Genomic DNA, 26,116 nt, shown 5'->3' with positions numbered 1-26,116 from the left:
AATCATCTGCCTGCGCTCCTCCTACTTATTCTAAAATGTTAGCGTGATTGACAAAGACGATACTATATCGCGTTTCTTTGATTGATTCGTTTTTGTGCGTCAGTCCATTGGTGTGCTTGCAGTGCGACTATTGGGGCCTTTGAATAAGAAGACTAAGGAAGGAGCATAATGCTATCCATGTATTCATGCATGGTGGGCGGAAAAGGCACCATAAAAGCTCTCTAGGGTGGGGATTCTTGACAGTTCTGTTTGACGATTCATTTGAATTTGATTTGAAATTTTGTTGTCAGTCTTTATGGAACTATTTTTATGTTATTTATTATTTATTCTACTACTGATAGTTGTATATAAAGGTAGTAAATCTAGATGGAAATTGTGGCAGAACTTAAATTAACAGTGACACTATCGCGATTTATCGAAAAGACTCTAAAATAGTTGGTTGTGTAGCGTGCGGTAGATCTCGCTTAAAAATTAGGTGAAATAATGGAACAACTTTTCGCTAGTAAGTGACTATATAATATACATACGTGTAGTAAACCGATAATTTATGAAATTCACTTAAATTAACTAAATTATATATTTTTCTTGCATTTAGCTTTTATTTATTAAATGATTAGATGCCAAAGAATTTAAATACGTTAATTTGACTTACCTGCTTCAGTAGCGTATCGGATGTTTGTGTTAATAAATACTTATTATAACTTATCTATTTTTATTAGAATTATATATTTTTATAACAATTTAATAACTACCAACATTATTCACAACGTAAAATAAAACAACAAATTATTGAGTCTACCCCACGTCTACCCTACATCATAGTTTTACATTTTTTAAATAAAATTAGAGCGACACTGATAAACCGGAATTTAAGTCGGCCATATTTGAGGCCCATCGCGGTGTACCTAAGATTTTTGATATGCTCCTTCCTTAGTCTTCTTATTCAAAGATTGGGGCATCCCATTTTATATTTATAACCAAATATATGTTTTGACAAGACTTTGACAGTTAAAACAACAAATTACAACAGATTATATATTGATTATTATAAGACCTGAAACACCACGGCACTGGAATTTAGTTTTATGTGACCTTGAACAGATTAGTTCACATGGTAGCGACCATTAGCGACCGATGAAATCACTCCCAAATATTCGTGGCGTTTACTATACCAACTTTTTATTAACATATTTTAGAATGGGCGGCTATACGTGCCTCCCGGCGCCAATTTTTTTAAATGGAACACCCTGTATATTATTGCATTTTTGGATTCCTTTTAGATCACTTTACATAATCCTAAGATATGAGTAAATATATCTGATATTTGAGTAGTGTCAGAGATAATTATAAATATATAAATATAAAAAATATATATTTTTGAACCTTTAAAAAAAAAATTAAAAATTCAAACACTGGGCCTGAATTTTGTAACTTCAAAATGTGGTTAAAAATTCTACGCCGAACTTTCTAAAATATAAAATAACTTTTCTTCGTTTTTTTAAATGGAACACCCGGTAGATTATTTTTTTTATTATATGGAGAATTAAAAAATGTCTTTTTTTTCGGTTTCGCAGATATTCGCGATATTATATCATATATGGTTCTTTCAGTGGTAAAATACGGGAGAAAAATCATTGGGTGGCTTCGATCAAAATTTATTGTGAAAAATGCCGTATGAAATATAAAACCGTGAATATCTGCGAAACCGTTAAAAATTTTAATATACTCTAAATACAAAAAATGCTAATTTTTTAATTCTCGAAAAAGATATCGAGAAGGTGAAAACTGTTTCTTGTAGAACTTTTTACGTAGAATACAGTGGCGTAGTCTATTTTTCAAAAAAAATATTTTTGAAAATATGAACTAAACTTATGTTTTCCTAAATAGAACACCGTGTATATTTAAAAATCATTTGATCTGGTTTGCTATGCGTTTCTCAAAAATATATATCACTCTATATTTATTCTCACTATTTACTGCAATATCAAGTTATCATTTTCTTATTAGTATAGGCCGTGATCGATAATAAAAGAAACAAAATATGCGCTATTTACTAAAATATTCATACACATATTTACATTTTATTTGGGACTAAAATATTTTACTTTTAAACTGTTACTTTTGAATCTCTGAATATACAGGGTGAGTTTCCTACGATGTTCTCTATGGGTATCTCGGAAACTACCGGAGATAGAGAGTGGGTTGAATGGGAAAAGAATTGCAGTTTTGTGGGGTCATAAACATGCGCCTTTCTGATTTTTGTGAAAGTTCATGGCTTACTAGAGGTTTCGAAAAAAACAAATTTCGGCTATTTCAAAAATTGTCCCTAATTCCATTATAATCTATTTTAGACAAAAAAAATTCAGATAAAATTGTAGATAATCACATCCTTTATGAGATTGTGTCCTCCGTTTTTTTTTCTAAAGCCTGTCATTTTTGACATATGACACAAACATCTGTTTTTTAAATGGAAACCATAGTTGGTCATGACTTCATAAAAAGCGCCATTTTTAAGCTTTTCAGCGATATAAACTATAGTATGTTTCTCTCGAACAAGTTATAACTTATAACCAATTCATTTTTAAACAATTTCACTTAGTTAGCCATGGGAACACGTTGATCTCAGTAATGTGAAACTGTCACATCCAAGCTTTGCAAATTAAAATAAAAAAAAATTGTAAATATGATTTTTTACCTAACCTAACAGGCGTATATCGCAACGGTGACCGCGAAGACGCGGCAGACAAGCGGTTTTATATTAGGTACTGCTTATACTACGCTATTGTAATTCCAGCATCAATCCTCTGGCAACTTATCAGACAGTTCATTTTACTCCCAGCTCTTGGACTATTAACTATTAGTTGTCCATTTACCAAAGAAATTCAGAAACCATTAATTCGAAGTGGGCCAAAGAATACCTAGAGAAGTTGAACAAATTAGGCAAAGAAAATAAAGTCCTCCTACTCAGGGATAGAAGGTAGGTAATGAAAAAGTAAATGATCTAGCTAGAAAAGGAGCGAATACTCCACTAACTGGACCACAACCGTTCTTCTTTCTAACTGGAAACCAACTTAAAGAATGTGGAAGATTCCATTCTTAACCTGGAATAAGAATCCTCCAACGGTCTAAGACACTCGAAGAAATTTCTCAAACTTTACTACCGAGAAAAATCCAAGATTTTCCTTGATTTAAGTTATGTATTTTTACGGGGTTTTTAACAGGACACTGTCTCCTCAATGAACATCTCAGTAGATTGAAGCTAAAAAACAACGGCGAATGCAGATTCTGTGCGGAAAATGGGGAAGTACCAGAACACCTCATCACTGAGTGCGCCGAGACGAGAATCATTCGTATCATAAGCTTTGGTACGACTTTGTGTCAAAGATAAAGAACTAACCTCTGTAAAACCCTCTCATATACTGGCGTTTGTTAAAGCTGTAGGAATGTATGATGCACTAATTACAACTCAAACGATATTTTTGAATATTAATTGAACATTTTCAACATTCCCTCGGTTGCATCTTTGTAAACGACAGTGAATTTCTTTTCTGCGTGTAATAATTACTTAACCTTAAGCGAAAAAAGAAAAGGACAAAGAGCGGAGAGCTCGGACAATTTATTGCACGGGCAGGCCGAAGCTTTTACCGGGAACGGACGAAGAAGGATAATCTATCGAAACGCCACAAACAACTCTTTCTTAATTTAATTAATTAGCAACAGCGGAGAGGGTATTTCTCTCATTGGCGTAGCAGCAGCCACGGCAGCACCAACAGATCGAAATCTTTTAACAAAGAGCGTGATTTAAAGGACACCCGCCACGGTTTATCTGAGTTCGGGCTTTCGCACATCGTAAATTCCGGCCAGATATCGATGGCCCTAATTGCCTATAAGCGAACGGTATGGGTACCATTAACGGTGGCAATTGTACCACGGCAAAGTACTCATTTAAAAGAGAATCGCTAGTTAATAATGGCGCGAATAAAGATTGGAACAGCTGCTCGAGTCCTATACGGGTCGCTATCCCTGTCGAAGAATCAGATTTGAATTTGATTAAATTACGTTAATTTAAGTGACCCGATAATTCAAAAAATTTAATTAAAAGAATAGTAGGGGAATACCCGTTAATTCACAAACAGCATTACAGGGTGTCCATGACCATTCTAATAAAAAATAAGATAAAAAAGATTATTTTATTCAAAAAATCGACAATGTATCAGAATACCATAATACTTACTAGGAGTATTAATTTCTAATAATTAAGATATCAATAACAGTGAACAAGAAACGACGCCTCAGTGAATTCATGGTAGTCTTGCTTTTAAAGGGATAGTTTAAACATATCAACATTTTGATAGTCTCAGTAGCGTTTTTTTATCTTTTGATTGCTGTTCTAAAAATGCTTTTCTTCAAAAGACAAAAAACGCTGCTAAGACTATCAAAATGATGATCTAATAACACTTTGACATTTATTTACGTCAAAAGCAACTTTTTTCCAAAGCCTACCGTGACTTCACTGGGGCATCGTGTCTTCTTCACTGTCATTGATATCTTAATTATTAGATATTAATAAATCTGGAATTATGATATTCTGGTATATTGTCGATTTTAGAATAACATAATTGTTTCAATCTCATTTTTTATCCGTATTAGGTATACAAGGAAAATCAAAATATTGTTATTTTGGCGAAAGTTTGAAACACCATTCCTATACTGCCATATATAACTGTATTCTGGTCTTTCTTAGATCATTCTTGGTAAAATAAAATGAACAAGTATTTTAAAACTTTCTAGGTTTACATGTATCTCTGATCTTTATGAAAAAGAGTCCTTTAATAGCTTTGAGATTTGAGAATAAATAATAGAAAAAACTTTTTTGGTTCGAACAAACAACAACATGATTTTTGCGAACACATCAACCGTTTCTTAGTGTTCTCTTCTCCGTCTCCTCCTCTTATCTAAACAAATAATCGCACAATTAGCGAAACGGTGTCAAACAACTCTGAACATGCAACTTACTTTCCTGTCGGACCATGGCATGTTTGCTTTCACAACAGTGCTCGTCATGGTAAACTTTTTGTTTGGTTTGGTTTGAAAAAAATTTAGTTTTTTATATTTTTTCATTAACTGTATCATCAGGGTTGTTGTATAAGTTGGCTTAGGAGAGAAGTAAGTAATTATCATTTGGTGGCATCAAAAATCATTTATGATGTTTCGCTTTTCTGGAACCATTATCAACACTAAACCAAACCAAATTTATTGCTTGTTTTGTGAAAAATAAAGCTAATATAAATTTTCTCATTGTTTAGTTAATCAGTGTGATCTTATAAATCTACTGTGTCCCCCTTTCTTGAGTTATGATTAATCATACAGTCAGGGGCGCAACTAGACAACGAGTTTTAGGGGGGGTTCAAGCCCTGAGACTTCTAAGGTAATATTGGTTTGAGAATAATACCAATTTTAAAGAAACAGTAACAGTAATTTTTTGTTCATAATATTTTTTCGTTTTTTATTTAATAATACAGGGTGGGTCAAATTGGATGCTTTTAAAGGGCAACGCCCTTTTCTATAGGAGATAGATAAAAACTAATGTCGGTCTCTGGAGCTCAATTTTTATCAATTTTATCAGAATTGTAGGAAATTTAACGTAGATTTAATATATATAAGCAGTTAAAGGCTTATTTTTTTCTTTTATGAATAAATCAATGTTTTGGACCCTTGCATAATTTAACCGCTTCAGTGAAGCGACATTCAAGGCACTCAGAAAAATAGTAAACGTAGCGCTAAAATTATGAAAACTTCGTGAGTTGTAGGAAATTTAACGTAGATTTAAAATATATAAGCAGTTAAAGGCTTACATTTTTTTCTTTTATGAATAAATCAATTTTTTTGGACCCTTGCATAATTTAACCGCTTCAATGAAGCGACATTCAAGGCACTCAGAAAAATAGTAAACGTAGCGTTAAAATTATGAAAACTTCGTGAATTGTAGGAAATATAACGTAGATTTAAAATATATAAGCAGCTAAAGGCTTACATTTTTTTCTTTTATGAATAAATCAATTTTTTTGGACCCTTGCATAATTTAACAGCTTCAATGAAGCGACTTTCAAGGCACTCAGAAAAATAGTAAACGTAGCGATAAAATTATGAAAACTTCGGAAATTGCAGGAAATTTAACGTAGATTTAAAATATATAAGCAGTTAAAGGCTTATATTTTTTTCTTTTATGAATAAATCAATTTTTTTGCACCCTTGCATAATTTAACCGCTTCAATGAAGCGACTTTCAAGGCATTCAGAAAAATAGTAAACGTAGCGTGTTACAGAGGTTAGTTCTCAATCTCTGATAGGTATCATTCTTTATGTATATTTTTGTCAAAAACATGATGGTGAAAACCGCACACCGATATCTGTTACCATTTCGGAGTTACAGGGTGTTTTTCAGAAATGTGCATTTTAAACAAATCGGCTATAAATTTTTTGCTATGGAAAATTTTGTATTTTTATGAAAACATTTCCAAAGTACCTTTTTACAGAGAATTTAATGGTTTAAGTATATTTTTTAAATTAATAATTTAAAAATTATCAACTGAAAAATCAATTTTTTATTTTATTATCAACTGAAAAATCAATTTATATTATTTAAAAATACCGTTCCAAAAATATAGCACACTTAATATTTTGTTCTAGTCCCCTTCGAAATACAGAATTTTTAAAAGTTCGCCTCTTTTAACTAGTATGTTATGGACCCCTTATTGATGATCTGTCCCTAATGGAACTCGAAAACATATTTTTGCAGCAAAACGAGGCATCGCCTCAGAACGCTGAAGTTATCAGAAAATGTTTGCAGCCAATTTCGAAAATAATTGAATAGCTAATCAAGATATCAGCCGTTGGTCGTCGAGGCCGCCGGACTTAGCGCCTATGGGTTTTTCTGTTGGTGGAAGAATAAAGGTTTTTATTTTTAAATTGCCCGTATAATCTAGACAATAATTATAAGTATTTAGAGGTTATGCCAGGGTATCTTTCACCCCTACTGAGTTAATAAATTCCACGAGAAATGTTCAAAAACGGTCACGTCTGTAGTTTAAATGTGTTGATGTTGTGATGTTGCTAAATATAGTTTAAATTGTTATAAAATTCTGCATCATTGTCTTTGAGTGCAAATATTATTTTCGTTTTAATTGCTGCTCACAGCTAGAATTTTTTTGCATTAGTGTTCAAAATTTTTTAAAAATTATATATTTTATAAAATTATAATAATATATTTAAACTCTATATCTCGAAGAGAAATCAAACAAAATATCAAGTATGCTATATTTTTGGAAAGGTAATTTTAAGTTCTTAAAGAATTAAAAATATACAGGGTGTCCCATATAAAAAATCAAATTTTCTGTTGATAACTCGTAATTATTAATTAAAAAAAAATTATTCTTAAACCATTAAATTCTACGTAAAATGCTTTGGAAATGTTTTCATAAAAATACAAAATATTTATTCATAACAAAAAAGTTATAGCAATTTGTTAAAAATGCACATTTTTGAAAAACGCCCCGTATCTCCGAAATGGTAACAGATATCGATGTGCGCTTTTTACCATCATCTTTTTAAAAAATTGAGCTCCAGACACCGATATTAGTTTTCGTTTATCTCCTCTAGAAAACCCACCTGTATTACTAAATAAAAACGAAAAAATATTATGAACGAAAAAACACTGTTTCTTTAAAATTGGTATTATCCGCAAACCAATATTACCTTAGAAGGTTAGGAGTCTCAGGGCTTGAGCCCCCCTAAAAATCGTCCAACTTGGCCCACCCTGTAGAATCACATAATCTAAGGACATTTTTTAGATTAGGAATTTCAAACTCAAAAACTTAAAACTGATATTCTACCAAAGGACATTAGTCTTAGTACAATCACAGATTACATAGTAATCTATGTAACATAGTTTACTACGTCATCTATGGTAGAATACACTAACAATCTTTGTACAATACACTATCTTAAACTAAGAAAATTTTTGTATTTTTTTTTTCAAACGTTACAACAGTATTAATTTTTGCGAGGTGATATAAAACAGTCATTTTAAAGCCTAGGTAAAAAGTAAAGCACTTTTATGCCTAGCAGAATAGTACGAAAATATATTATTATATTGACATAAAGTGTTAAATTCAACGAGTGTAACCATGGTTCCTCTATATATAATTACCTACGAGGTACTACTTTTAAATCTTTTTATATTATTTGGCAACATTTGAATTGTTTAAAAAAATATTCCTGCCGTTAGAAAAAAAAAATAATTTGGAATAAAAATGATTTTTTGTGCCTCGCCTGAAATGTCAAACGTACGCCTGGGGGGGCTAATTTTGAGTCCGGGGGGGCTAAGCCCCCCTAGCCCCCCCTAGTTGCGCCTCTGCATACAGTCTCAGGGGTTTCACAAAAGCCATTATCTGAGACGATTTTACAGAGGTTAGTTCTCAATCTCTGATATCATTTTTTATGGCACGAATGGTTGTCATCTCGGCTTACTCAGTGATGAGGTGTTCTGGTGTTTCCATATTTTCCACACAGAATCTGCATTTGCCGTTGTTTCTTAGCTTCAATCTACTGAGATGTTCATTAAGGAGACAGTGTCCTGTTAACAACCCCGTGACAATTCGAAGATTCTTCTTATACTTACATCAAGGAAAATCTTTGATTTTTCTCGGTCGTAGGTCATAAGAAATAAATAAATAAATACCTTTATTGTCAAAAAATTTTACAATTTGTAGACAAAGGTAAAGTAAACAAACAAAGTAAACAAACAAATAAACAAAAGAGAATACAAAACGTTATACAAATTACATTGTCAGTCTTATTGTTTAAAATAAACATTTATAAATGTTTACAAAGTCAAAGAATAAAAAAATAAAAATAAGATTCAAAAATATTTAGTAAGTTTATAGTAAATATCAATGAACTCTAAATAAATTCATTTCGATGTCGTTGGTAAATATAGTAATAGCAAACATTAGATCAGTGTTTACAAGATCAAATTCGATTATCAAAATATAAGTCATTTACGGCGTAGAAAGCCTTGTCTATAGTAAATAAGATTTCAATGCTTTGCGAAATGAAGAAAATGATGTTATGGATTTGATTTCAAATGGCAGGTGATTGTGCATTTTTTTCGAGTTGTATAATATTGAACTTTTAACTAACTCTGAGCGTGGGGTAGGTAGATAAAAATCTTGCTCCGCGTTCCTGAGTGGATAAGTGAGTGACCTTTCTTGAGAAGCTGATACATGCTTACGTATTAGGCAAATGGATTCAAATATAAATAAGGAAGGAAGAGTCAATATTTTTAATTTTTTAAAAAAGTCCTGGCAATGAGTTCTGCTGTTTAGTCCCAGTGAATATCGAACAGCTCTCTTCTGGAGCTTGAGAATGCGGTCAAATTGAGTCGCACAACACGTACCCCAGAATGGAAGGGCATATCTGAGGTGGGACTCAAAAAGTGCATAATAAATAGTTCTAGCCACAGACAAGTTAAGCTCCTTAGAAACAGATCTTAATGCAAAACAGGCAGAGCTCAATTTTTTCGACAAGGCTTCGATATGTATTCCCATTTCAGAGAATTGTCTACAACAAGCCCTAAGAATTTTACAGATTTTACGATTATTACGAATGTTGAGACTCAGGAGGTTCGAGTCGCACCAAGATTTAATAGTGATTGAAAGTCATATGAAATGATATAATCCTATGAAGTGCCGTGACGTCCTTGTTGCTCCAAGTGAAGATAGTGTCGTCCGCTAAAAGACATATTTTGCCACTGATGTTTATGTTAGTAATGTCGTTAATAAAAAGAAGAAACAAAATAGGGCCTAGTACTGAGCCTTGTGGTACTCCACATTCTACTGGCTTGCTAGAAGACAACGTGGTATCCACCCTCACAAGTTGACTTCTGTTGCTCAGATACGACTTAAACCATTCGAGAGATGTTCCCCTGAACCCATAGTGCTCCAGTTGTTGGTTGGTTATGTTTAGATTTTGCTGGATGTGAAAATATATAGGTTACAAGTTGTTAAGATATGTTTGACTGTTAATGTAGTGTTGCAGTTAGTGCAATTAGAAGGATTTTCTCAGTCCCAGTGAATATCGAACAGCTCTCTTCTGGAACTTGAAAGTGCTGTCAAATTGAGTAGCGCAACACGTGCCCCAGAATGGAAGGGCATATCTGAGGTGCGACTCAAAAAGTGCATAATAAACAGTTCTAGCCATTGACAAGTTAAGCTCCTTAGAAACAGATCTTAATTCAAAACAGGCAAAGATTAATTTTTTCAACAAAGCGTCGATATGCATGTCCCATTTCAGAGAATTGTCTACAACAAGCCCTAAGAATTGTACAGGTTTTACGACGTCAATGGTGGTGTTGTTAAGTACAAAAGGCTGCAGAGAGCAGCGAGTTTTTATACGATAAAGCTTTAGTTTGAGAAACGGCGAGATTCAGGAGGTTTGAATCGCACCATGATTTAATGGTAATTAAGTCATGTCATTTGATATAATCTTATGAAGTGCCGTGACGTCCTTGTTGCTCCAAGTGAAGCTAGTGTCGTCCGAAAAAAGACATATTTTACCACTGATGGTTATGTTAGCAATGCCGTTAATAAAAAGAAAAAACAAAATAAGGCCTAGTAAGTACTGAGCCTTGAGGTACTCCGCATTCTATTGCCTTGCTAGAAAACAACGTGGTATCCACCCTCACAAGTTGACTTCTGTTGCTCAGATACGACTTAAACCATTCGAGATACGTTCCCCTGAACCCATAGTGCTGCAGTTTATTAATTAGGATCTTATGATTTACACAGTCGAACGCCTTAGAAAAATCACAGAAAATTGTTGCTGTAGAATGCTGGTTATTTAGGCTGGAGTGAACTTTATTAAGGAGGTAAAACATAGCGTCATAATAATATTACCCAACGTCTAATCGCTTCGTTAACTGCTCATTGGACACTGCTCCTCGCGACACTCTAGAGACGTTTGATGTTAATACTTGAGCTTAATAGATGGTTCCTATGTGAATGTAATCCATGCACTTACAACTTCCAGCTGAAGTTATCAGCGTCGGATTTGGGATTTCAAGGACTACAAAAATTAAATAAGTGGGCAATATTTTTTTTGCAGGGTTTTCATGACCTATGCATGCGAAACATGGACACTTAAAACGGACATCATAAGGAATCCTCAAATGACAATGAGCAGGACACCTGGCAAGAAGACCAGACAACAGATGGACTACAAAAATTACAGTATGGTACCCACGAGGAATTAAGGGACCTAGAGGAGGACCAAACCCTGAGATGGGACCATGATATTAGGAAGTTAACAGGGATAACTTGGGCCAGAATAGCCAACGACAGACAACAATGGACCCAACTACAAAGAGAGTATCTAAATATGTAAGGTAGCAAATCATAATTGAAAATGGTTGAATAAGCTGAGAATAATAATGATTAGACAGGGTTTTTAGTTTTTTTTTTTAATAAAATGAATCCTTTAATATGCAACAATAGATTGACGATTTGATAACCCCAAAAGAACCACTTTAGGCGTGGCCACGTAACATTTTGTTTTTCTACATCAAAAACGTAATATTATTAAAAAAATACATTTACCCATCCCTGTGTATTATACTTCTTCAAAGCAAGAAACGGAAGAAATATCCTCCATTGTTTTTAATTAAAAACCTTAAATAAAACAACAATTAAATAGTACAAGAAAATTCTCTTTTTTTCCTTATTTGTTATGTTCTTTTCCCACACGGTCTGTACTCATATTAAGTGGCATTTCCTCTATATGTTTATTTATTTAATTTGACTATACATATAATGTTTCTTTTTCCTTTTCCCATCAACTTGCGCTTTCACATCTCACTGTGAATTTGTATTGTAATGTTGGTAACGTGATAACAACCGGTATTAGTGATATTGTTCAATTATTCATTAGACATTGCACTTGATTTTAGATATTATATAATATCTTAATTATACGATCAAACGAACTTACCTGAAGTGAAGTTCGATTGTAATTATATGAGGCGTCCAGTCCGAATGTATTAGTACCGTCCCTGCGTGCACAATTTTAAAGCTATAAGCTAAATTCCCTCCTTTTGCTAGTCTAGGTGGCGGCGCTGGCGCGGCGCGGCGGTCGGTATTCATTTTTCAAAGATTTATTCATTAATTCAAGCGACCATGGGGCAAAACGGGAAGGGTGGGAAGATAATACATTCGGACTGGACGCCTCATATAATTACGATCGAACTTCACTTCAGGTAAGTTCGTTTGATCGTATAATTATATTCGCGTCCAGTCCGAATGTATTATCTTGATTTTTCTATACGTAGATGTTTAAAGAACTGATGGTTGCAAATTAATGAATGCGGTGCAGAAAGCATTTTTTTGAGACAAAAATAGCTGAAATTATAAATATGTTTATTGAATGCAACCAAAATGAAACCAATTTAACGGCCCACCAATACATGGATTTATTAAATTGTGACAATTTAACATATACATATATGCATACTAAGCAGAGAGAGAAACCCATAAGATGACACTTTCATAAAGGATTCTGCAAAAATTGTTCAATTATACTTTATAAACCAGTTAACTCATCGTGTCGATAGAAATCCCTGTCTCAATGTAGAACTGCGTGGATAACTCGACTATAGTGAGGTTTAACAGATATATATTTTTTAAGGTGTTTCTAACCCATTGCTTAATATTTAAAAGACCTTACTTTTTAAGCCATTAATAATAGACAACATTTGAATGTTAGACTTTGGTAGTAGGAAATTAAGATTCTCAATAATTTATTTTCCAAAATGCTTTAATTACGTCGATGAATTAAACCAGAGTCATCATATATATTAGGTTTCGAATTTAAAAAAATGTAAAATTAGGTTTACATTGGTATGGATAATATGGACATTGATATAAAGTAGACACAGATATTGATCTGTGTCAATTTTATACCAGAAGTTTTATTATTATTTGTATTATTTATTTTTTTTTATAATTTTCAGTAACTATGATATGCATATATAATTATATACTGACTAAAAACAAACTGACATCTGTCTCTGATAACTAAGGTTAAACGTGAAACCAATATATGATTTATTTATAATATTCTCTTGATAGAGAGATTTAGAACCTCATACAATAGGAATCCCTCTCACGAGGAGAAGGGCATTCTCTATAAATAGGAAACTTTGTCTCACTGGGAGAACAACAGTTCGATATTTATAATATTATTTTGATAGCCAGATTTCTAACCTCATATAATAGGAATCCCTCTCACGAGGAGAAGGGCATTCTCTAATTAGGAAACTTTGTCTCACTGAGAGCACAACAGTTCGATATATACGATATTCTTATTGCTTTCTCCATTTTTAAATATTGATTTCCTATTTAAAATTTATAATAAAAATTTAGTTGAATTTTAATTAAATATATCAAATATCGGCAACGCTGCGAAAACCGTCACCCTTGTTTTTTTTACGTATATTAGTGCACTCGCACTCAATCTCGATAATATAACGCCAAGCGACCGCGTCGCTAAAGCGATATACTACCTCGTTTCTCAACTGAAACTAGTTCTTTTTACATAACTGTTCCAAGTCCTAAACTGTTCCAAGTCCCAAACAGTTCCAAGTCCCTAACTGTTCCAAACGCTAAACTGTTCCAAACGCTAAACTGTTCCAAGCCGTAAACTGTTTCAAGTCCCAACCTGAACAGTGGGACTTGGAACAGTTTGAGACTTGGAACAGTTTGCGACCTGGAACAGTTTAGGGCTTGGAACAGTTTAGCGCTTGGAACAGTTAGGGACTTGGAATTGTTTGAGATTTGGAACAGTTTGCGACCTGGAACAGTTTAGGGCTTGGAACAGTTAGGAACTTGGAACTGTTTGAAACAGTTAAATAAAAAGAACTGGTTTGAGTTGATAATCGAGGTCGTATATCGGTTTCGCTCAATGTTTCGCTAGTCTAGCCAAGTCTAGCAGACGCGACCGTTCAGGTGTTATCTGTTATCGGGACACAGGGGCGTAAAAAACAAGTGTGGCTGTTGCCGTTATTTAAAATATTTAATTAAAATTCAACTAAATTCTTATTATAAATTTTAAATTTATAATAATTTTTTTTAAATAGTTTATTTTTTTAGTGTAAACAGAAACAGAATAGGTAAGGAATATTTTTTATTATAAAAAAATGCTGGCGATGTTGCCAAATGCAATATAATTATCGCATTATATTTTTTTTGGAAAAATACAGTGTAAGAACAGTCGGATATTGTTTTGTATTAAAAATATAGTAGATATTAAAAAAATGTATTATTCATTAGTGCTTATACAGGGTGGGTCTTAAATAAGTGCACATATTTTTAGGGGTTGTAAATTTCGATTCTCATGAGTTTTTTCCGGGAAAACATGTTTTTGAAAAGTTTATATTTTTCGAAAATTTGATAGTTTTTTTTAATTTTTAGTTAAAAACATTATATTTTGGTAATATAGCAACATAGATAGTAGATTAAATTTAGAGAAAACAGAAAAATCCCCAGTAGCTCTCATTATTTAAGCAAAAAATATTGTCTTATATAAATTTAAAAAGAAAAATAACAGGCGATCAGAATGACGCAAGTACGGTATTAATTTTCGTTTTGGAACAGTTTGGAACTGGAACAGGTTTCTTGGAACAGATATCTTTTCCAACTGGAACAGCTTGTACCTGTTATTAAAAAATCGCTGTTCCGGCCATGACTAATGACAAGAAGAAACGAAACGGTTTCCATTGGGGGTAAATGTTTTTTTCTTTCGATTATATATTCAGTTTTAAGACGGAAATACTTCTGGTAGTACCCTCTGGCCGCCACTGTCTCATTAGCATACAAACTGTCGAGATTTGGGCTCGGCGGCGGCACTTAATAGCCCCGCTGATGTCTTCATTTGCGGCTACCGGCCCGGTAGTACCTATCTGCTCCGCGGACACGGGCCCTCTTTTACCGGTGACAAGTCGCGTGGGACGTACCCGACACCGCTTTCGCATAATAGGGGTCCCCGAAGTGAGGCGGGGGACAAGAACCAGGTGATTTATGTGAAGAAAATTCGGATAGGCGGTGTTGGTTTTATTTTTTCGACTCAGAGATCCCATTATTTCAGATTGTTTTACGTATAGATCCTATAAACTTCGTGGACAAAGTTACGTTAGTTATTACTATCTGCTCTTATTACTAGTGATTAGGTGTAGTCATTGCAGGCTTCTATCTATATTTCAATTCTGTACCAATAGGTAGATATTTAGTTTTCCGTGTGTTTCCCGAAATGTCAATTATCGGCCAATTATTAATCAATTATTAATGCCGCGTAAACAAACCTAACATACACAATTTTATATACTAATTCGTTATAATAAAATTAATAATAAACATATTGTAATTATATTCCTGCAGATTGAGTGGAAAGTTTTGTTCTTAAATACCTACTCTACATATTATAAACGCGTGTTCAAATATTAATTTTGTGGAATATATATCAACATAAAACGAGATGTAATTAACGAAATATCATCGTAACCAAACCAAACAGAGTCTTAGATCTTAGAAACGTCTAGGTTTACTTATTTCACTGAGACGTATAAAAAAAAAATACTTTGCCTCGGGTACAGATACCGCTACGTTTTGGAAGTAGCTCAAAACGAAACAAAATTGAACAAGGCAACAGGGAACGCCAAAAAAAATCCCCCACGCGTTACACTCGTAAGGTAAGAGCGAGTAAGAAAAATAAAATATTTTTTTTTGTTTATATAGCATAATATATGAATGGTGTTAATATCAATTTAATATTCAAACAACATTAACAAAAGAAGCTAAACTCACCTTAGATGCCGGGACACTTGTGTAATGCTCTCACTCTATGATCACGCAATTTGCAATCTATAAAAATAAAATATACTTGAGCATTACTGGAAAACGCACATGATCACATCCCATAATCGAGTATATAAAATAGTTAAGTTAGTTGTTTCGTAGCTAAGCGACAAGGCGTCTCTCCCACGCACAAAAGGGATGGCCACAAAGCCACATAGCATAATATTGTTGTTCCGCAGCTAAGCGACAAGGCGTCTTTCCCACGCACAAAAGGGATGGCCACAAAGCGACATAGCATAATATTGTTGTTCCGCAGCTAAGCGACAAGGCGTCTTTCCCACGCACAAAAGGGATGGCCTCAAAGCGACATAGCATAATATTGTTGTTCCGCAGCTAAGCGACAAGGCGTCTTTCCCACGCACAAAAGGGATGGCCACAAAGCGACATAGCTTAATGTTGTTGTTAAACAATTTGTGTCATACGTAAAAATATAAAACACTCCAAAATAATAATACTAAACACCATTTGATAATTTGCCAGGTATTATAAATCACACCCAATAAATATTACTAAAATACTCTTTGATAAATAGCTGTCCATTACGTATCTATAATAAATAACACTAAAGCACTCTTTGATAAACATCTATCTTTTAACTAAACAATATTAAAATGCCTTTTGATAAATATTTGTCTACTATAAAACACACACACACAAGTAATACTAAAATACCCTTCTCTATCTACTACTAAAGCTCAATGATAACTGTTAACTAAATAATATTAAACTATTCCTACACAAATCCCAGTAATGCCCGTGAGTGAACAAAATACATACATACCTGTATAATACTTCATTCCTTCTATTCAGTCCCAGAAATATTTTCCACACAATTATAATCTGAATTTAATATTTTTTGATAAATGTCGACGTCAGTCAAAATAATCATCAACAATGCAAACCGCATCGTCTAGGAAACGACATTTTATACATGCAGTCAAGAAAAGTCAATTAGAGATTCAAATAAAATATTATTTCTTAAAATAACACAATTTAATATAAACAATTTTTTTTAACGGAAAACAAGACTCTTACACGAGTAGTTTACAAAATATTTTAGAAACAAGTTTTTTACGTCTATTAAGATATTTTGTACAGTTTGCAGTAAAAGAGGTCCTAAAAAGAACAATGTTCGACTGCAACGTCTGCTAGTAAACATTTTCAAGCTTAAAGTATCACAACATTATATATTTAAACCAAAAACTCTTCCTTCTTCTTCTTCCTTCTTCTTCTTCCTTCTTCTTCTTCCTTCTTCTTCTTCCTTCTTCTTCTTCCTTCTTCTTCTTCCTTCTTCATACTAGGTGAATCGCCTGTTTGGTTGCGTCGCGTCGTCTCTACCGGTCAGACTGTAAAGTTGTCGCTCCATTGTTTTCGTGGATGTCCTAAGCTTCTGCAACCTAGCATTCTGCTGATATGCTCGTTCCATTCTTCCTTTCTGCTGAGTACCCACTCATTTACATTTTCCACCTTGCATGCTCTTCTTATGCTTTCATTTCTCTCCCTGTCCAGAAGCGTCTCCCCAGCTATTCTGCGTAGTACCCTCAAAATATTTTGATTAAACAACCAAAAACTTATAATACAAAACTAAAGTGTCAAAACGAATGACAATGTCAGGAAATAAACAAATAAACACAGCAACTTGACACTTTTTACAGAAGAGCTACCACGTGAAACCCCTAGCGCGAAATTAAAATTCGAGTTAGTCAGCACGGCGCCGAATATGTCCATGGTTGGCAACAATGAATTTAAAAATCGCGCCCTCAATTACGTAACTAAAAGTTTAATTGATATGAAATATGAAATATAGATGAAAATCCAGTCCAAACGTTTTATAAAACAGATAATACGTGTGTCACGGCGATATACGAGTATACTATCATTCTCGCTGACATTCTTTAACGAGAGTTCGCAGATTTTTATTGTGGGAGCCGGGTGTTCGTGTTGGGAGGGCGGGTCTATCCTTTCGACACGGAAAGGACAGACCAACTATATAACAACAAACACTACACACGAGACTGGCGTGTCTACTGCTGAATGAAATCCTGGCCAGCGCACTGCAAAGTGTTTTTCGGGTGCAAAGCTGACGTGCCTCGACGCGCCGCCGACGAAGATGCGTGCTGTTGTTTCACGAAATGATATTGCGAAACTGTTGCTTCTAATATATTAATATTAGATTAGAAATATAGTACGGGTATTAGGATATTATACAAAACACGCATATCTTTATCGAAGATTTATTAATTTAGTTTAATGAATGTAACTAGCGACAATGATTAGAATGGTTATTGACGGAAACAGTAGTGGAAGAATTGTCAGATCAGGAGCTCGGAACACCCTCAAAAGGGAAATTTCACTCCTCCATCTACTAGTGGATGATATACCAAGAATGTACAACTTTGAGAAGTACCTCTCTGTAGTATTGATCAACAAAAAGGGGTTTGGAAGAGAGAAACGTTTGCTCAACAGTTAAAAAACCTTCTTCTTAAAGTGCCTATCCTCTTTGGATGTTGGCTATCACATTGATCCATATTACTTTCCCATACAGCACATCAAATCACATTTACGATGTGTTTACATTATTAGATGTAGACACAGGGTGACACAATTCCCCCGATGTTAATATGCTACGTTTACACATTGTAGTTCAACACGTATGCACAAAGGTTAAACGTCCGCCTCACAATGTAGCCACAGTTTAGCATTTACGTATACACAAAGTAAGGGATACACAGTGTGCCGTAGGATACACAGTGCTTGTGTATTACGTTTAAATTATGTTTACACATTGCAGTATATACATACGTGTATACGTATGTATTTTGCTTCGTATATACATCTTGTACTAGATAAAACTACTTCTTATGACCGAATTTAGGAAATAATACAAGATTTGATGCCTAACTTTTCGTTCTTTTTAAGAAATATTTATTCAATGATACCAATTATAACTTTTTAGAACGAAAATTAGGAAAGCAAGCCTATGTATTTTCCAAAAGTATCTCGATCGTAAGTTCAAGAGAAGTAGCCTTAAAATTGTTCCATTTTTGTTTTGTATTAAATGTACCATTTTTCTTCCATAAAATGGATTAAGTGGTTAAAAAATAAAATTCTTATATTTCTTTATATAACGCAATAGCACAAATAACACAATAATAATAATTATTTACACTGCAGAAACCAGAAGTAAGAAAACACTGTAAAAGAACAGAATTTGTATCAAAATGTATTAAAAATATAAGTACCTAGTATAACAACATACTAAAATGGTAAACACTGATGGTATATCGCCACGATTTGGTGGACCTCGTTTAGTAATTTTTTTCTCCTCTTTTTCCTCCCAGCAGTTGGTTTATTAGCATACTCATTCATCGAGCACTTTGTTGGACTTTGTTGTATTTTATTTCCAGATTAACAATCTCACCCTTAAATTTTATATGAAACTGATTATTGAATATTGAACATATCTGTATATTGATCCATCAATAACTTACCGAATATCAGTTTAAAAAGTTCTTTGAAGTATTTAAATCTTTCTTTCTATGGTCCATTTAGATTTGTATTATTTCCAAATTAAAAAAAAATATATTGCAGAGCTAACTCAGCTAACTTCTTTATCATTGTACGAGGATATTTGGAGTTTTCATTCATTGGAGTCAAAATTTGGTAAATTGGGTATCGAGTAAGGGAAGAATCGCTGCTATAATATTAATAATACTCTTAGGAAGGTGTAACAAGTTAATTAAAAACTTGTACTTACCTTAAAATCTCTCTTAAACTACACACAAACAGAACATTTATATAGAGCTTCCGAATGATAAAACAATAATGGCTGCTAACACATACCACTCCTAGAAAGGAGAAAGGAGAGAGGACACATAAGATACACTTGGTCGGTGTATCTACGCTGAGGCTATCCGCGCATGCGCACACCTTCATTTCATGCTAAAATGTAGACACAACAGTACACTATTACAAACTATATAGATATTTATATTATGTGTATACGTCACATTTTTACAAGGTGTGTACTATATGCACAACTATGATACGAAGTATCACACATACATATGACTTATACACTGTATGTTTCATATACCGACGTCAGATTTCATCATTTTAATAATTATTTGTTACGTTACAAAAAACTCTTTAGAATCTTGAGTGCATACGGTATACAACTAGTAAACACTGTATCACACAATTCTATCAATATAAACCTGCGTGTATCTCATATGTATATGTTAGAACTAGATGAACACTTAGGTTCACTTTAACATATGTTGTTTCTCATGTGTCTCCCTTGTAGAAATGTAATTTCATTTGGACGTGCTATATGGGTTGTTCACTGCCGTTCTGAACAAAGCTGTTGACGTCAATCCGGTCCATGTTCGTAGATTTCGCAGCCACGATATTCGTCTGCGTCCCGCTGACCTTCTGCCTTCTATTTTCCCCTGCAGTATGAGTTGGAGTAGGCGGTATTTCTCGTTCCGCATGATGTGTCCGAAGTATTTCAGTTTTCTTCGTTTAACATTCACCAGAAACTCCAACTCCTTGTTGATGCGATGTAGTACAGTCTCATTTGACACGCGATGTACCCATGAAATCCTAAGCATGCGCCGATAGCACCACATCTCAAATGCCTCCACACGCTTGCATGATGCGTCGGTAAGGGTCCACGCCTCTGCTCCATATAGAAGGGTTGAGAGCACGTAGCATCTCAGGATTCTGATTCTAGTGCGGACGTTGAGGAACAGGTTGCATAGTACATTTCACATTTTGTTAAATGTACCTCTCGCGATTTCGATTCGGTGTTTTATTTTGCGAGAGTGGTCTCAGTCTTTAGTCAGGGTGCAGCCCAGGTATGCAACTGTCTCGGCCGCTGGGAGAACGATGTTGTTAGCAGTGAACTGAAAGTTGTTGATGTAGTTCTTGCTAATGATCAATGTTTTAGTCTTCTTGCAGTTCATCTTCATTCCGTATCTGCTGCATGTATTCGCCACATGATCTATAAGCCTTTGGAGACCTTCAGCGGTATCGGCCAACAGAACGGTACCATCTGCATATATGAAATCGTTTATTATTTCTCCATTTTAAACCAGCCCATCCTCTGTGCCATCTCTATGTCAGTGCCTCTCTGAATAGATGTTCCAAGTACATATTGAATAGCAGAGGCGACAATATACAGCCCCGTCACACTCCCCTCCTTACACTAAACTCTTCTGAAGTTTCGTTTTCGATTCGAACCACGGCCTTTTGTTGACGATAAAGTTTTGCTATTATCTCTGTATCTCTATCGTCTATTCCTGATTCCTGTAAAATCGAGATGAGTTTGTCATGCTGGACTCTATCAAAGGCCTTTTCGAAGTCTATGAAGCACGCAAAGACATCTACATTGAGGTGGCGTGCTCGTTGGATTAGGACTTGTATTGAAAACAGAACCTCTGTGGTGCCCAATCCCTTTCTGAATCCGAACTGAGTTTCACCTACGTTTTCATCGAGCTTCCTATAGGTATATACGTGTTTGGATGATATTAAGGAGGATTTTTAGGACGTGGCTCATCAGACTGATTACTGAATATATTATAGAAGAGACATTAAACATATGAAAGTACATTATTAAATTAAACGATGAATTTGCTTTTGCCAGATATTTTTTGTGCGAGAAATCCTAAAAACAAAGATCTTAAGACAACAAAATTATGATGGAGGTCGGTTGTTTTCATTTTGAAACCCACACACCGACATAGACTATTTTAGTTCGCTATTTTGTTTTTTCGCATTTAGAAACAGTGGCTGCTGAAAACGGGAACATCTTGGACACAAATTGCCGAAAATGTTTCGAAACATTTCCTCTAAAAGTTTTGATTCCGCATCGCAACATTTCAGGAAACGGCTAGTGCCATCACATTGGAAACACATATAATAAAGCCATATAAAATATATAGTTTCGAAACTGTTTCTTATTTGTGCCATACCTTTTCCATTTTTTGTCAAGAAACAGACACGATTATTAGAAACATTACCTAAAATATGTCCAAAAATGCTACTTGAGTAAGTCCACAGAGCCGCAAATCCCACCTGTTTATCTTGTTTGCATAATTATTTGGCGAAAATAAAGGAAAAATAATGAACACACTCTAGCTACACTAACAGAGGTTGGTAGGTTACCTTTTACAAGAAATTATATTTATAATGTCTTTAAAACAACAATTCATCGTTTTTATATATATATATATATATATATATATATATATATATATATATATATATATATATATATATATATATATATATATATATATATATATATATATATATATATATATATATAATTTCCCCATCACAGATTATACTTAAAAAGATCAAGAACAATGAAATTTTAGGGAAACCGTTTTTAAGATGCTACTTACCGATGCACTTGCAGCCGGTATGTACTTATTATATCATTTTCGCAATAATTACCCAGCTATTTTTTATGTTAATTAGCGTAAATAATTGCCATTTTTAATTGTTTTCTTTTCTTTGTTTTGTTGCGGTTGTTGATTTTTTTTCGTATTGTTGGTGATTGTTAATAATTAAACGGAAGGCATCTCGATATGTTACGAAACCGATGTTTATATTTTATAATAATAACTTGCTGGTCGTTGGAATTTCTTGGAAAAATAAAAAAATAATGACTACTTATCCATTTTGTTCGTTGTTCGTATAATTGTGTAATTGAAACTTGATAGAAAAAGGTATTGTGAACGTTTGTGGTATGCAATTAGTATTTTTTCTATCTTCCCGACTATAGACATACTCGCATTTTATTTCGCAAAATAATATTGAAATTTCCGATAAGATTAAACAAATAGAATAATAAATTTTACTCTATCGTAGACCCACCCTGTACAAAAGTAATACATTACTGATTCGTGATTTATTTTGTACACAGGTAAATTGTTCTGAACAATAGGGTTACAATCTTATATAAAATGTTTTTTGTACTGCACCATAAAAAACGGCGTCAGGTTTAGCTTTCAAATTAAGATAGCTGTCATTTTAGAAGAGAGTCTTATAAACCATTTTCCTATATTAAATTTCATATATACTATAAACCAACAACTAATCACAACTTTATACCTTACTTATTACTACATATTTACCAGGTTTATATATATATATATATATATATATATATATATATATATATATATATATATATATATATATATATATATATATATATATTATATATATATATATATATATATATATATATATATATATATATACCAAATACCAAAGCTTATAGACATATCAAACCCTTATATATATATATATATATTATATATATATATATATATATATATATATATATATATATATATATATATATATATATATATATATATATATATATATACTATATATATATATATATATATATATATATATATATAAAAACCAAAGCTTTTAGACATATCAAACCCTTATAATAAATGCGTTATTTTATGTCCAAGAATCCAGTAATGAAATAAAATACTGGGTGTTCCATAAGAAAAAATATAACTTTGGTATGGATCTTAGTTCTGACACACCCTGTACATTTCAAAATAATTGTAAATTATGCACATTGTCTCTCTACATATACCCATAAAATATTTTGTTTCTACATCTTTCCGTTTTCGAATAATCAACCGAGGCGAATGAGGTGCGCCACCCTGTATACTAAAAAACTAGTAGACTATAAAATATATTGTGTCCTTTTTATCTATTCTATATCATAAATGTTGAATACACATTTTCAAAAACTCCTTGGTTAAAATTACCCAAATTAGTTTTTTTAATTAGTTCTATACAAACCAGGACACAAAGGGCTGATTAAGGCAATTTGGCAAAAACTTAACCGGTCTTTACATTCATTATATAGAAAGAAAAAAAATACAAAAATATGCGAATAATAAATTAAGACCAATTATATTTTGTGCCAATTAAAATCGACTCATTAGCGGTACCAAATTTATCAAAAACTTGAGCAGATGTTCGTCGCTTCGCACGTAAGACGCGTGTTCCTACCAGCTGATCATTTTTTATATATACCAAAACTAAAAGAAAAACAAAATAAAATAAAAGCTCGATATTCGCAGGAAGATAATTTCTTGTTTTAAATGGGTCGTAGAAAAGTCAGTGGCGTTCGTAATCACAAATTAGCGTCCCAAATTGGAACGTCATCATTGAAATCTCGGTAAAATGGTATTTAATGCTGATCAAAAGGACTACTAATTAAATGTTTACTAAAATCTATACTATTATATAAAATCCTTAAGTGACTGACATACTGATTAATCACGATCCTGCTCAAACCACTCAATGTAAGAAGCTCAATTTTGGAATACAGGTTGATTCTAGGGTGTAGAGGTTCGATAAGAAGGGATTTTTCGAAATTCCAGTTCCAAGAGGGTGAAACCACCCCTCAAATATTACAATATTTTTTATTGAAAAAACGGTCAAGTTTCCGAAAAAACGCTTTTGTTTTTTTACATATTTTAAAATAACCCAGGTAATAGGTGTCAATCCACAGAATCAAATCCCCAAAGTGGCAATGGGCAGGACACCTGGCAAGAAGGACGGACAACAGATGGACCACAAAGATTACAGCAATACGAGGAATTAAGAGACCTAGAGGAAGACCGAACCTGAGATGGAACCATGATATTAGGAAATTAGCAGGGATAACTCATGGTACAAAGAATACAAGGTATGATCGATAGCGGCTCCAATTTCGTTCAGTTCGCGCATACCACCTGTGACGTCACTAGGAAAATAATGAATAAATAAAAAATAAAGAAAGTTGACAGGAGATCTGCATTTTTGAGGTTATGGTTAAGAATTGTTTATTTTTAAGACTTTTTAGTTCGTTTAATTTAATAATTACTAAAACCAGCAGTTCCAAAAATATATTTAAAAATAATAATTATCTATTAACATGGATTTGGACGATAGGTAAGAATACTGAATTTATTTCTATATTCGGTATAAAATTGTTTATTAGGTTTTTAGTTTGCGATGTTTATGGTAAATAATTTTCATTTTCATTGCCTCTGAATTCACATGAGGACAGAGTTGAGGATATCTATGGAAAAGTAACCACAAGAGGAATTGTTACATCATTTAAAAAATATTGGGAAGTTTATTGTTTCCCATCGAAAAGTAGAAAATGCCAATGCAGATGAACGTATTGTAATTGTGATAGAAGTAATTCTAAGGGTGAAGTTTATTATAATTAGTGGAAGTAATACCAAGGGTGAAGTTTATTATAATTAGTGACCTCTGCTTCTTTTTATATGTAGAAGTTTCTGGTTTTGAGAATAAATCGGTTGAACGACACCCAAAATTTAAAGGAAGTATTTGCATACCCAGAATATGCCCATCAAGGATTATATAGCTCAAATTTCCTTTAATGGTAGGCAATTATTCAATGCAAATTAACTTTTTAAGTGACTAAAATATTAAATAGTTTACAATATGGTATATCACTAAAAATATATTACTTTTAGGTACAATTAGGGCCCGATACATTTCAAAAAGTAGAATATTATTTTATATTAAATGAGGTATTGTACTAACAATCAATTTATATTAATAACGGAGATTAAAAAATAACAGAATAAATAGTTCTTTTTTTTATACTACAAAAATAAACTATAGAATACAACAGTATTTAAAAAAATAAATAAAAAGTGATGTTCCGGCCGGGATTCGAACTCCGGTCTCTCGCTTCCTAGCCCGACTCCTTATGCACTGCTCCACAGTAACTTGCTTAGCGATAACTCAATGACGGTATATAAACAAAAAAAAACAGGTTTCTAACAATATCTTGACGATTTGAACTGGCGCGCGGAGCGTGCTGACCAATAGCCTGTTATCACCTGTGACGTAGCGACCAACCTGCGCAATATCATACCTTGTATTCTTTGTACCATGGGAATAACTTGTGCCGGCATAGCCAACAATAGACAACAATGGGCCCAGCTACAAAGAGGGTATCTAAATATGTAAGTGAGGCTACAACATAATTATTTATAGGCTACATTCATAATTTTATTAGTATTTCTAAAACGTCTTTAATAAAAAAGTCTACTATCTAACACGAAAATGATGATGGTAGCTCTG

General features: G+C 33.3%; 1 protein-coding gene and 1 long non-coding RNA gene across 2 annotated transcripts in view; both read right to left on the bottom strand.

The window, feature by feature from the left end:
- The window catches only part of LOC115882848 (aryl hydrocarbon receptor protein 1), a 325,993-nt gene that overhangs the window by 159,751 nt on the left and 140,126 nt on the right, over nucleotides 1-26,116 (bottom strand). The gene's annotated exons all lie outside the window — the stretch shown is intronic.
- Nucleotides 15,911-16,877, bottom strand: LOC115882655. Its single transcript, XR_004050221.1, has 2 exons — nucleotides 16,743-16,877; nucleotides 15,911-15,967 (listed from the first exon to the last, which is right to left on the bottom strand). It is a non-coding gene; the product is annotated as an uncharacterized LOC115882655 (long non-coding RNA).

Source organism: Sitophilus oryzae, unplaced genomic scaffold (assembly GCF_002938485.1).
Source record: "Sitophilus oryzae breed Bouriz unplaced genomic scaffold, Soryzae_2.0 scaffold_179_pilon_pilon, whole genome shotgun sequence".
Lineage (NCBI taxonomy): Eukaryota > Metazoa > Arthropoda > Insecta > Coleoptera > Curculionidae > Sitophilus > Sitophilus oryzae.
The sequence above is the reverse complement of the archived record's forward strand: the minus strand, read 5'-3'. Positions and strand labels throughout refer to the sequence as shown.